At 40.0% G+C, this 12,497-nt stretch overlaps 1 long non-coding RNA gene across 2 annotated transcripts in view; it reads left to right on the forward strand.

Moving 5' to 3' along the window:
• Positions 1–1,542: 1,542 nt before the first annotated feature.
• LOC120543196 overlaps positions 1,543–12,497 on the forward strand; it is a 106,754-nt gene continuing 95,799 nt past the window's right edge. For both annotated transcript variants that reach the window (XR_005636307.1, XR_005636306.1), the window contains exon 1: positions 1,543–1,829. This is a non-coding gene — a long non-coding RNA (uncharacterized LOC120543196). The remainder of the gene's footprint in view (positions 1,830–12,497) is intronic.

A 12,497-nucleotide genomic window follows, 5' to 3' on the forward strand; every position in this document is an offset into this window, starting at 1 on the left:
CTGAGTAAAATTATAATTATTCCCTTTAAAATTTCTTAAATGGGTTGGGAAGCCAGCCAGGATCTCATTTTTTGCCGATGAAGAAAGCAAATCGGAAAAATACACAGGACACTGTTAGGTCTGTGACAGTAAATGAAAGGTTCTACACTTTTGATTAACTGTAAATTCAGATTGTGTTTCACTCTCTCCCTTCTGCTGCAATGCCTGTTCCACCTACTTTCTTGATCAACAGACTGTAAATTCAGAAGGAAGAACTGCATAAATAGTTAGCCAAAGGGAAAGTGCTTAAATATCCAGGTATTTTAAGAATTGTTTTTTCTTCCTCGCTAGGGAGAGAGCAAAAATGGCGCATTAGGTTCCAGGCGATTTATGAAAAATAAATCTTTTTATTTATTAAAGACTCCACTTTTGCCCTTCTCATTACATGTCAGGGTTTTCTGATTTCCCCCCCCCCTAATCTTCATTTTTCAGATTTTTTCGGACTATTATGTTTTAGATACTCTCTTGTTCATAACAAGGCCTATTTTAGGAGAAGACTACTGGGGTCCTGGTCTGGCCTTTTTGTGTATTTTGTTACCTGCACCCCTTTTCACTATTTTTGTGCTGCAGTCACACAACAATAATATATTTTTGAACTTTTTATCATTATATTGTCAAGCTGCTTTTAAAATTACATTTTTAGATGAGGATATATTCTAAAATGTGTAACTGAATTCTTGCATTTCATTTCACTTAAATAAAATATAAACCTTTTAGCAAACAAAAACTGAGAAAAATCTTTTAATTAGGTAATCAATAATTAAGCAAAAATTTAAGTCTACCAATCCTTTCATGAATGGCCCATAAGACCCATATAATTAGCAAAAATCACCTGTCCAGCCTTTAGTATTCTTACCTCTATAAGCAGTTCAGGGTCATGAAGAGCCAAAGCCTAATCCACAAGCAAATAAACAGTCTGTCCTGAATAGGAATGCATGTTCAATACATGAAAAATTGTTTTATTCATTAATCCAATGTGATCATTTTAATAAATAGATACACATTTATCAATATGTTTAGATAATCTGTGATAATATCAGGAGTGGAGAGCAATGAGGCATTCCTCGAGGAAGCTTCTAACATGTTGCCACCTAGTGGCGAAAATTTAGTTATAACTTTTAAGAGAGTATAAATTACTGCTGCATTCTAGAGTTACACTGTACATTAGTAGCAAAGTAAAACCTTCCTCAGTTAAAGTGCTTTTTCATTTGCAGTTTTAACCTAAGATATGTTTCAAAGATCTACAGTTGCAGTTATCTGAATAAGCTGATCTGCTATTGCAATAAGCTAAATGAATCATGATTTATTATTAAAGTCCAAGATAAATAAAATATTCTGGGTAGGCTGAGTGTATATTAGACCACTGGGTTCCAGGCAGGAACCAGCCTTGGATGGGATTCCAGACAATCACAATTCACACCCTCACACCCACAGAGGGATGCCAGTTCCCTTTAACACATGCAGTCTGGAGATACCAGTTAACTTAACACACATGGAGCCAAAGCCAACGTGAGGCTCTCTCTGCCCAATTGGCAGTTTCATGGATGGCTGTCCACTTCATTTGTCTTTCAGCTGCCCAATGCGGTGAGGTCTCTGGCTAGTGATTCAGTCACAAAACCGTTCATACCAGCTGAGTCACCAGTCATCCTAAGCGCATGTGTTTTGGATGCAGAAGGAAAGTAAAGCACGAACTTGAACGGGAATGGGAAGACATTACAGAGCATCTAATCAGCGATTTGAACCCTGATCACAGGAGCTGTGAATGTTTGAACAAGTCTCTCAAAGGAACGGTAAGCAAAAACAAATAATAAGTTTAATTATTTTTTTTTTCGTTTCTGGTAAAACCAACTGACCATTAAAAATCACAGTAGAAATTTACATTTAAAAATGTTCACACATTAGTGATAGAAGGGATGTAGTACTAGGGTGTTGTACCGTGTTAGCCATTATGAATGTAGAGAAGAGCCAAGCAAAATGACACCTTTTATTGGCTAACTAAAAAGATTACAATATGCAAGCTTTCGAGGCAACTCAGGCCCCTTCTTCAGGCAAGATGTAATCTTGATAGAAGGGATGAAAGCCAACATACCAATGTGAGAAGAAATGCATCACCAGTGGGCTGTATGTGTGCTGAGTGTTTTTTCCTGGGGAGAAAGTGGTATTCTGGGATAAAGATGCCAATATTCTCAAGGACACAAGAGGGCAGGCAACCCAGCTTATGATAAGAGTGTTTGACATTCTGACTAAAAGTGCCAGGATTTCATCAAAGAACATTCTGATTCATTTTACTTCATTTGTGTTATTGGCATTATATTGATTGTTATTCATTTTTATAGTTATTTTCATGACATCATTACAATGTTATTTTGTTTAAGGTTTTCTTGAGAGATACCAACATTTTGTATGTTGTCACCATCAACACTGCCTTATTGTTGTTGGAAATGGTGGCGGCTGCTACCACAAGGTCCCAAGGGCATAACAGCCTGGGAAAAATAGCGGCATCGTCAAGCTCATGGTGGAACAACAAAGCAAAGACCCACAGTACCTTAACACTACAGCTACCCAATCTAAAAAGAGTACGCACACAGTGCCTATGAAAAGTATTCACTCCTTTAAAGTGCTCACATTGTCTTGTTCTACAACACTTAATCACAGTGGATTTAATCTGGCTGTTTTGTCACTGATCAGCAGAAAAAGGCTCTTTAACTTCAAAGTGAAAACAGATATCTGCAAAGTGTTCTAAATTAATTACAAATATAAAACAAAATAATTAATCACATAAATATTCCATCCATCCATCCATCCATCCTCTTTCACTATTTTCGAGATCAGGTCGTGGGGGCAGCAGCTTGAGCAGAGATGTCCAGACTTTTCCCTTTCCCCGGCCACTTCTTCTAGCCCTTCCGGGGGAATCCCAAGGCATTACCAGGCCAGCCGAGAGACATAGTCCCTCCAGCGTGTCCTAGGTCTTCCGCGGAGCCTCCGCCAGGTTGGACGTTCCCGGAACACCTCACCAGGGAAGCATCCTGATCAGATGCCCGAGCCATCTCATCTGACTCCTCTCGATGCGGAGGAGCAGCGGCTCTACTCTGAGACCCTCCTGGATGACTGAGCTTCTCACCCTATTTTTAAGGGAAAGCCCAGACACCCTACGGAGGAAACTCATTTTGGCCGCTTGTATTCGTGATCTCGTTCTTTCGGTCACTACCTATAGCTCATGACCATAGGTGAGGGTAGGAACATAGATTGACTGGTAAATTGAGAGCTTTGCCTTACGGCTCAGCTCCTTTTTCACCACAACAAACCGATGCAGAGCCCACATCACTGCGGACGCTGCACTGATCCGCCTGTCGACCTCACGCTTCATTCTTCCCTCATTTATGAACAAGACCCTGAGATACTTGAACCCCTTCACTTGGGGCAGGATCTCACCCCCAACCCTGAGAGGGCACTCCACCCTTTTCCATCTGAGGACCATGGTCTCGGATTTGGAGGTGCTGATTCCCATCTCAGGCGCTTCGCACTCAGCTGCGAACCGATCCAGAGAGAGCTGAAGATCACGGCCTGATGAAGTAAACAGGACAACATCGTCTGCAAAAAGCAGTGACGCAATCCTGAGTCCACCAAACTGGACCCCTTCAACACCCTGGCTGTGCCTAGAAATTCTGTCCATAAAAGTTATGAACAGAATCGGTGACAAAGGGCAGTCCTGGCGGAGTCCAACTGTCACTGGAAACAGGCTCGACTTACTGCCGGCAATGCGGACCAAGCTCTGACACTGATTGTACAGGGACCGAACAGCTCTTATCAGGGGGTCCAATACCCCATACTCTCAGAGTACCCCCCCACAGGATTCCCCAAGGGACATGGTCGAACACCTTTTCCTAGTCCACAAAACACATGTAGACTGGTTGGGCAAACTCCCATGCACACTCCAGAGCCCTGCTAAGGGTGTAGAGCTGGTCCACTGTTCCACAACCAGGACAAAAACCACACTGTTCCTACTGAATCTGAGGTTCGACTATCTGATGGCACATAAATACACATTCACCCCCTTTAATTTGACAGACCTGAATTATCACAATTGGTCATTGAAAAAGCACAAGTCAGGTGATTTCATTTGGAGTCCAGTGGAATCTATCATTAAGAAATGGAAAGAGTACGGCACAGTTGTGAACCTGCCTGGAGCAGGCTGTGAGTGATCATACTTGAGGAAGACTAGAGAGGGAAGCCAATAAGTAATAATAACTCTGAAGAAGGTTCAAGCTACATTGCCAATGTACATTGTCCATTCCCAATCTGAACACTCATAAAGTTATAATGGCTGGAGACTTTAATTGTGTTTTAAATCCACTTTTAGATAGGACTTCCTCCACAGGGGAATGGCATCTAACAGTGCAAAGATAATTACAAAGTTTATAACTGATTACAACTTATCAGATCCCTGGAGGTTTTTAAACCCAAATTCAAGAACATATTCTTTCTACTCACCAGTACATCATTGCTACTCAAGGATTGATTACTTCTTTATAGACAATAACTTCTTGCCTAAGATTAAATCTTGTAAATACGATGCTATTGTTATTTCGGACCATGCACCTATGATCTTGGAGCTGAAATTACTAAGCCCCATACACTCACCCCGCAGATGGTGTTTCAACCCACTTCTATTAGCTGATGAGAATTGTACGGAATTTATATCCAAACAAATCAAATTCTTTCTAGAGACAAATACATCCCTGAGATCTCTGCAGGAACACTCTGGGAAACTCTTAAGGCCTTCTTAAGAGGACAGATTATCTCATATCTTTCCCACAGAAATAAATCCGAAGCGAAGAAAGTAGCAGAGATAAAAGCGAAATTACTAAAATAGATGAAGAACATGCCAGACTACCAAGCGAGACTCTACATAAGAGGAGGCAGGCTCTACATTCAGAATTAAACCTCTTGACAACTAAAGAAACTGAACAACTAATTTACAAATCCAGACATCATTATATGAACATGGAGAAAGCTAATAAGCTTTTAGCTCAACAAATTCACAAGCAAGAATGTGCAACGCAATCTCGTAATCACTAACACGAACGGAGATAAAATCATCGAACACAAAAATATAATGCACACTTTCAGAGACTACTATAAATCCCTATATACTACTGAGTTTAAAGAAGACAATATACAATCTAATGCATTTCTGGATACATTACAGATACCACAAATAGGCGCTTTAGTGTGGAGGAACTTAAAAAACCTCTGGCATTATCAGAATTACTATAAAGTCACTCCAAGGTGGAAAAGCAGCAGGCCCTGATGGCTACCCTGCAGAGTTTTACAAGAAATTCTCCGCTCAGCTAGCTCCCTCCTATTAGCAACATTTACAGAAGCCAGAGATAACCAATCTCTTCCACAAACCTTTCGCCAAGCACTAATCACTGTCTTTCCAAAACAAAATAAGGACTTATTACAATGTGCATCATACAGACCAATTTCACTTCTGAATAACGACGTTAAAATACTCTCTAAAATCATAGCTAGAAGGATGGAGAAAGTGCTCCCTCGTAATATCACAAGACCAAACTGGATTTATTAGGGGCCACACTTATCTTCAAATCTTCGCCTGTTTAATGTAATATACTCACCAACTAAATCAAACACCCCAGAAATATTATTATCATTGGATGCAGAAAAAGCATTGACATGATTGAATGGAAATACCTTTTACTATTGGAGAAGTTTGGGTTTGGCCCGAACATTTGTGCATGGATTAAATTACTGTATACTAACCCAGAAGCTTCAGTTTGCATCAATAACATTTGCTCAGACTACTTTAAACTAGAGCGTGGCACAGACAAGGATGCCCTTGTCACCGCTGCTGTTTGCAATTGCCATTGAACCACTGGCAATACATTGTCGAAATACTGATCAGATAAAGGGGATTAGCAGAGAAGGACTGGAACAGAAAATCTCATTATATGCAGATGACATGGTACTGTATATATCGGACCCAGAAAATTCTGTGCCTGCAGTCTTAGCAGCACTCACAGAATTTCAAAAGCTCTCTGGTCTCAGAATTAATCTGAATAAAAGTGTACTCTTTCCAGTGAATTCTCAAGCATATAATATTAGATTAGACACCCTACCTTTTATCATTGCAGAACAGTTTAAATACCTCGGGTAAACATCACAAGTAAACATAAAGCTCTTTATCAACAAAATTTCGCGTCTGCATGGAAAAAATTAAACAAGACTTGCATAGATGGTCAACCCTTCATCTCACACTAGCTGGAAGAATTAACACTGTTAAGATGAATATTCTTCCTAAGCTCCTTTTTATTTCAAAACATCCAATATACATTAATAAATCATTCTTTAAGCAATTAGATTCAACAATAACCTCATTTATTTGGAATTCAAAACATCCACGCATCAAAAGCGACCCTACAAAGACAAAAGGCAGAAGGCGGCATGGCTCTACCTAACTTCCAGTTTTATTACTGGGCAGCAAATATACAGGCGATAAGAACCTGGACACAAATAGAAGAACATACACAGGCTTGGACCGCAATAGAAGTAAAATCCTGCAGTACTTCTTTGTATTCCTTGCTCTGTGCTCCAATAAACACGTTATCGGCAATACACTAATAACCCAATTGTGCTCCACTCACTTAGAATCTGGAACCAATGTAGAAAGCATTTTAAGACGGAGAAGCTTCTTCTGTGGCACCCTGCAAGAGAACCACCTCTTTCAACCTTCACAAACATATGCAGTTTTAATATCTGGAAAAATTTGGAATTAACTTGCTTAGAGATCTTTATATAGACAACGTCTTTGCATCCTATGAACAATTACATTCCAAATTTAACATTCCAGCTACACATTTCTTTCACTATCTTCAAATCAGGAACTTTGTTAAACAGAACCTTCCAGATTTTCCTCATCTTGCACCCTCATCCATGCTGGAAAAATATTGCTCAATTTCAAGGATTAGACTCCATCTCTACAATATATAAAATCATTTTACAATCCCTTCCTTTCAAAGATCCAAGAGGACACTGGGAAAAGATCTCTCAATTAATATATCAGAAAAGGAGTGGAAAGTAGCAATGCAGAGAATTCACTCGAGCTCCATATGCAAAGCATACAATTATACAACTCAAAATTATATATCAGCACATCTGTCTCACTAAAACTCTCAAAATGTTTCCAGGGCATGATCCAACCTGCGAACGTTGCAACCAAGCCCCAGCCTCACTGGGTCACATGTTCTGGGCCTGCACCAAATTAACATTATTCTGGACAAAAATTTTTAATTACCTCTCAGACAGCCTTGGACTCACAATCCCTCCTAACCCATTAACAGCTGTGTTTGGGGTTCTTCCAGAGGGTCTTAAAGTGGAGAAAGACAAACAAATTGTGATTGCATTCACTACACTGTTGGCACGCAGACTTATTCTGATAAACTGGAAGAATCCAAACTCTCCTCTTTTAAGTCAGTGGGAAACTGATGTGTTATATTATTTGAAATTGGAAAAAATGAAATACTCAGTTAGAGGATCCGTACAGACTTTTTTCAAAACATGGCAGGATCTAATCAGTAATATTTTAAAATAAGTTTATAAAGCACAGAGAATTTATTAATTTAGGTATGTTTACAAGCCTTAAATTTTACACGTTTGGCTTGCTCTCTCTCTCAGGGGTGGGGATCGATCTGTTCTTAACTCAATTTTTCTTTTTGTAAAAACTTGATTGCTTTGTATGGATTGTAATAAAATTAATAAAAATAAAAAGAAAGCAAGCAACATTGCCTCCGATTGACGAGACCATACAGACAACAACGGTCACAGCTTTATAGTAGAGTGGAAAAGGGAAAAAAAGCACACAACATTTCAGCTAGAGTTTGCCAGAAGACATAAAGAAGATGCATTTGCCTGTTCTCTCATCACATTTTCTTTTATAAATCCTGACATTTGTAAGTGAGATCACGACACTTTGAGCCACTGTTTGTGCATGCATACGGTTTATAAATGAAAACTTCAGGGGTACAGATACACAAGAAGTATGTAGGGGGAGTTCCTGACACTGGAAATGACTTGGAATGCAGTGATGGTGCCAGGGGTTTAATGCCACCTCATACCACAGCTCTGTGACATTGGAGTCTAGAAGAAAATCTTTTTGGCCAATGCTTACTGGCAGTGGCATTACACTGGATTTTTGGAGGTAGGTTTATGGAGTGCCTTGGTAGTTCCAGGGATGTGGGAAAGTGGATAAAGCACCCCACCAGACAAGCAGAGGTCCAAGACCTGTATAAACAGACTCAAAGGGGCAACAGGATATTCTGTGTCTGCTATTATCCTGTTATTTTGAGTGCTCCCTTTCTTCATCCATTCCTTGGGTATTTTATTCTATGCACTATACAGCCACCCTTGTTATTATTTTTCTGGATGAGGAGAGTCCTTTACTCTGTTGACCTGTGAATTCTTTCCAAGGCCAGTCTTCAATTTCTACATTCCTTTTGTTTGCTCAATATTTGTGAAAAAGAGGAATGGCCAGACAGCCAAGTGCGAGTGAAGGTATGACAGATCTTCAAGCAGGATGCGGGTTGTGACAAAGCTGTTGTAAAAATTTGAAGATAAAGTGCAGTTTCTTTGTTTAATGGATCAGTTACTTTGTTCTTTTTATAGATGTGTTCAGCAGGTGGTGCTCTCCTATTACAGATTCCAAAGGACAGATGCCTAGTCCTCCATTCGAACGCACAGTGATTAAATATCTAGTGAGCTGCCAGACAGTTTAGGAATGCAGTTTGTGAAGTACCAGTGAATCCATCCCACTGGTGTCAAATATAACCCTGATTGGACTCTTCTAGTTTCTGGCCAGTTTTAAGCCAAGTTGTGAATTACGTTTAAACATATTTCCTGCCATCCACTAGCTCTTGAGCCAGCCTACAGACGCTGTGCAGCTGCTTTAGATCACTGTGGAGTGCTGTAATTAGTGATCAATGGCATGTCTAGTGCTGTTTAAGCCAAATCTGCAAAATTCTAACATCGGTTTTGCCTACATAACATAAAAAAGGTAAAGCAGTACCCATACTGCCCTCTACACAGCTGCCGCACAGCAGCTCTAACAGAGGAGTGGGGGTCAGCATGTGGCCGCAGTGCCTCTATTATTCAGTTAATGGTATGTAGCAAGACCTTAACAGATGCTTTGTTTGGCCTTAATAAGACTTTAAAAATACATTGAGAAATTTCAAATGGTGGCTACCTATACTAGTCACACAATATTTTGTAATAATAATAATAATAATAAAGATTAATTTTATTTATAAGCACCTTTCTCATGCTCAAAAACGCTTCACAGAAAATCTAAATGAACAACTGGGCATATACAGCATTGTATACACATAATATCTGCATTAAACACTAAATAAAGGTAAATGTAAGAAAGGAAAGCTTTGAATTAGACAAAGAGATAATAAACCAGGATATATAAAATACTACAAGAAGACCCTGAACAAATAACATCATTTGTGATGTGAATGCAAATCATCCTGAGCATCTGAAGAAAGAAGGTAAACTGAATGCAGCGTTAGAATTGTTTTTTTAATAGTGTCACAAGAATGACACAAAAATACCATAAAGGTTTGGGGCAGCCACCCGTATAATATGCCTTGGCTACAAAAGGTAATTGAAATAATTGTGAGAGTCCAAAATGGCAAGATGGCAGCTTTAAAGGCCAGTGGAGGAAGTGACGTCATCGGGGCCAGGGGCCAGAAGTGACATCGTCAGGGACTGGAAGTGACATCGTTGACAGCACCGGACCAGGAAGTGTTGTCCTCGGGACCGGAAGTGATGTCATCATAGGTGCCAGAACTGTGCAGGGTTTCCTGAGAATGGTCTGCAAGGGATCGAGAAAGACAGTTAGTGAACCTCAGCGCCCCCTGGTCTGGCCTGGAATTACTGTTACTCAGGCAATTTAGCTGTCTCCTGTTCGCACATGTGTGGCAATAGAATGAATCGAGTTAGCAGATCTGATTAATTTAGGGAGTTCATTCCAAAGTGTAGCTGCTATAGAGCTGAGGGCTCACCCACACATAGAGCATTAGTTTGGAGCAGAACAAGATTACATCAGTGGACCTTAGTGGGCAAACACGAGTATAGTGATGGAGGAGGTTACTGATTCAGTCCAGTGTAAGACCATTTAAAGCTTTATAGGTTAGTAACAGAATTTTATTTTCAATCCTGTAAGATGCTGGGATCCAGCAAAGATGGAACAGGATGGGTGTTACGGCTGCATATAAGGACTCTTTTAGCAGAGTTTTGAACCACTTGGAGCTGAGATAACAGATCAGAAGGGGCAGCTGCCAGTAGGCTGTTACAGCAGCCATAATAAACATAATAAAAGCACAGACAAGTCTCTCAGCATCAGAAAATGAGAAGAATGAGCAAAAATGGAATATGTTACAAAGTTTCTTAATGTGATTTATTTGGGTAGAATAAGGAAGGGAGGTTTAAAAAATGACACCAGGATTCCTAGCAAAAGAAATATCCATCCATCCTCTAACCCATGGGCTTCTGCTGGAGCCAATCCCAGCATGCAAGGCAGAAACAATTCCTGGGCAGGGTGCACACACACCAAGCACAATTTAGAATCGCCAATGCACCTAATCTGCATGTCTTTGGACTGTGGGAGGAAACTGGAGTACCCGGAGGAAACTCACACAGACACAGGAAGAACGTGCAAATTCCACACAGGGAAGACCCGGGAAGTGAACCCAAGTCTCCTAACAGCAAGGGAGCAGTGCTACCACTGCGCCACCGTGCCATGCAGAAGAAATAGTTCTAATGATATTCTTGATTGAAAAAGGAGCTTATTTTCATAAACTAAGCTTTAGTGCCAATTGGCTTGACTTGGGTTATGCTGCAGTTTAATTTTATAGAGTTATGTTCCATTCAAGTTTTTATTTCATGTGAGCTGAGAAAACTTTGATGACCTTTCACTTTTAACACTGAAATTGAACTGCCTAAAAATTATAACACCGGTCAAAGTTATGAATAATATGGCCAAGGGAAGCATGTAGACAGAAAACAGTAGAGGGCCGAGGACAGAGCCATGAGGAAATCCTTGTGTGACTGGCGCTAAGCTGGACCTACTGTTGTCAAAACTAGCAAATTCTTGCCTATCAGTTAGATAGAACTTAAACCACTGGAGGACGGTGCCAGAGATACTCAGAATGTTCTCCATTTTGGACATTTGAATGTTATGCTATACAGTATAACATGCTGCACTAAGATCTAATAGAATTACGACCTTCAAAGCTGTGATTGTATTATGTAGCAATAACAGATACACTACAGCAAGTCCTTAAAGCCTCAACTCTAAAGTGTGAGTCTGTGATGGACTGGCATCATAATGCAGGTTAGGTCTTGCTTTCTGCTCCTAACAAAGTGGGAACACAATATGGACAGAGGTCTGTTTGGGAGGCACCATTAAATGAAAGCCCAGCCAGCATTCCTCACTTTCTTTCTGGTTGTTTTATATTATATTGTTGTAAATTATTTTAGCTCTGTAAAATGCCTTGAAATACAGCTGAATGTTAATGAAATCAAGGTATATAAAATAAACATTTATTCATTTAAATTGTGAACTATAAATTAGCCAGGCAAACTAGTAGGCCTAAAGAAGATATACAGTAGCTGTAATTAGCCTAATGCTGTCACAATGGAACTGCAAAACATCAGCGGTTTAACTTGACAGAAGAAATGCTGAGAGCGGCACTGAAGTGGCTGATGCATTTGCTACAATTCACATTCCCTGAAAAGGAAGATAAGTGGCAGGCAGATCAAATGCAAGTTTTGGAAAAGAAAGGAAAGCTGCTTGAGGGAGATTTGGCAGGTGAACCGCATACTTAAAACAGAGTAAAGAGCACACATGGACTGTGCTGCTGTCCTCCCTTATACCCAGCATTTGAAAGGTGAGCAAGCAAGCACGAGTGACAGATATTTTAACCCTTAATGACAGCTTTCTTTGAAATGTGTTTGCCTTCACTTGAGCTCTTTGTAAAGCAGTCTGTGATGGTGCTCTCTGCTAAGGGTGCTATTTGATGGAGTGACTGACAAATTGTTTTCACAGAGGCGCATCAGGAATGTGGAAATTATGTTGCTCATCTCTTCAGTTAGTTTGGTAATCTGTTGTACATTTGACAGTGGAAACCCTGACAAATATCATTATGAAATAAGTTAAAAGATAATACTAGTACACTGGATAGCCCTGCTGTTTTACAGCTCTAGACTCTTGAGTTCAAGTCACTGTCCATCTGGAGTCTATCACATTCTCCCTGGGTTTTCATGTGGATTTTTCTCCCACTTCCCCAAAATGTACATTTTAAGCTTATTAGCACTCCTAAATTGGCCCAGTATGAGTGAACATAGGCTACTGAACTGGGAGGATGTCCCATGTTACC

This window comes from Polypterus senegalus, chromosome 13, assembly GCF_016835505.1.
Source record: "Polypterus senegalus isolate Bchr_013 chromosome 13, ASM1683550v1, whole genome shotgun sequence".
NCBI lineage: Eukaryota > Metazoa > Chordata > Cladistia > Polypteriformes > Polypteridae > Polypterus > Polypterus senegalus.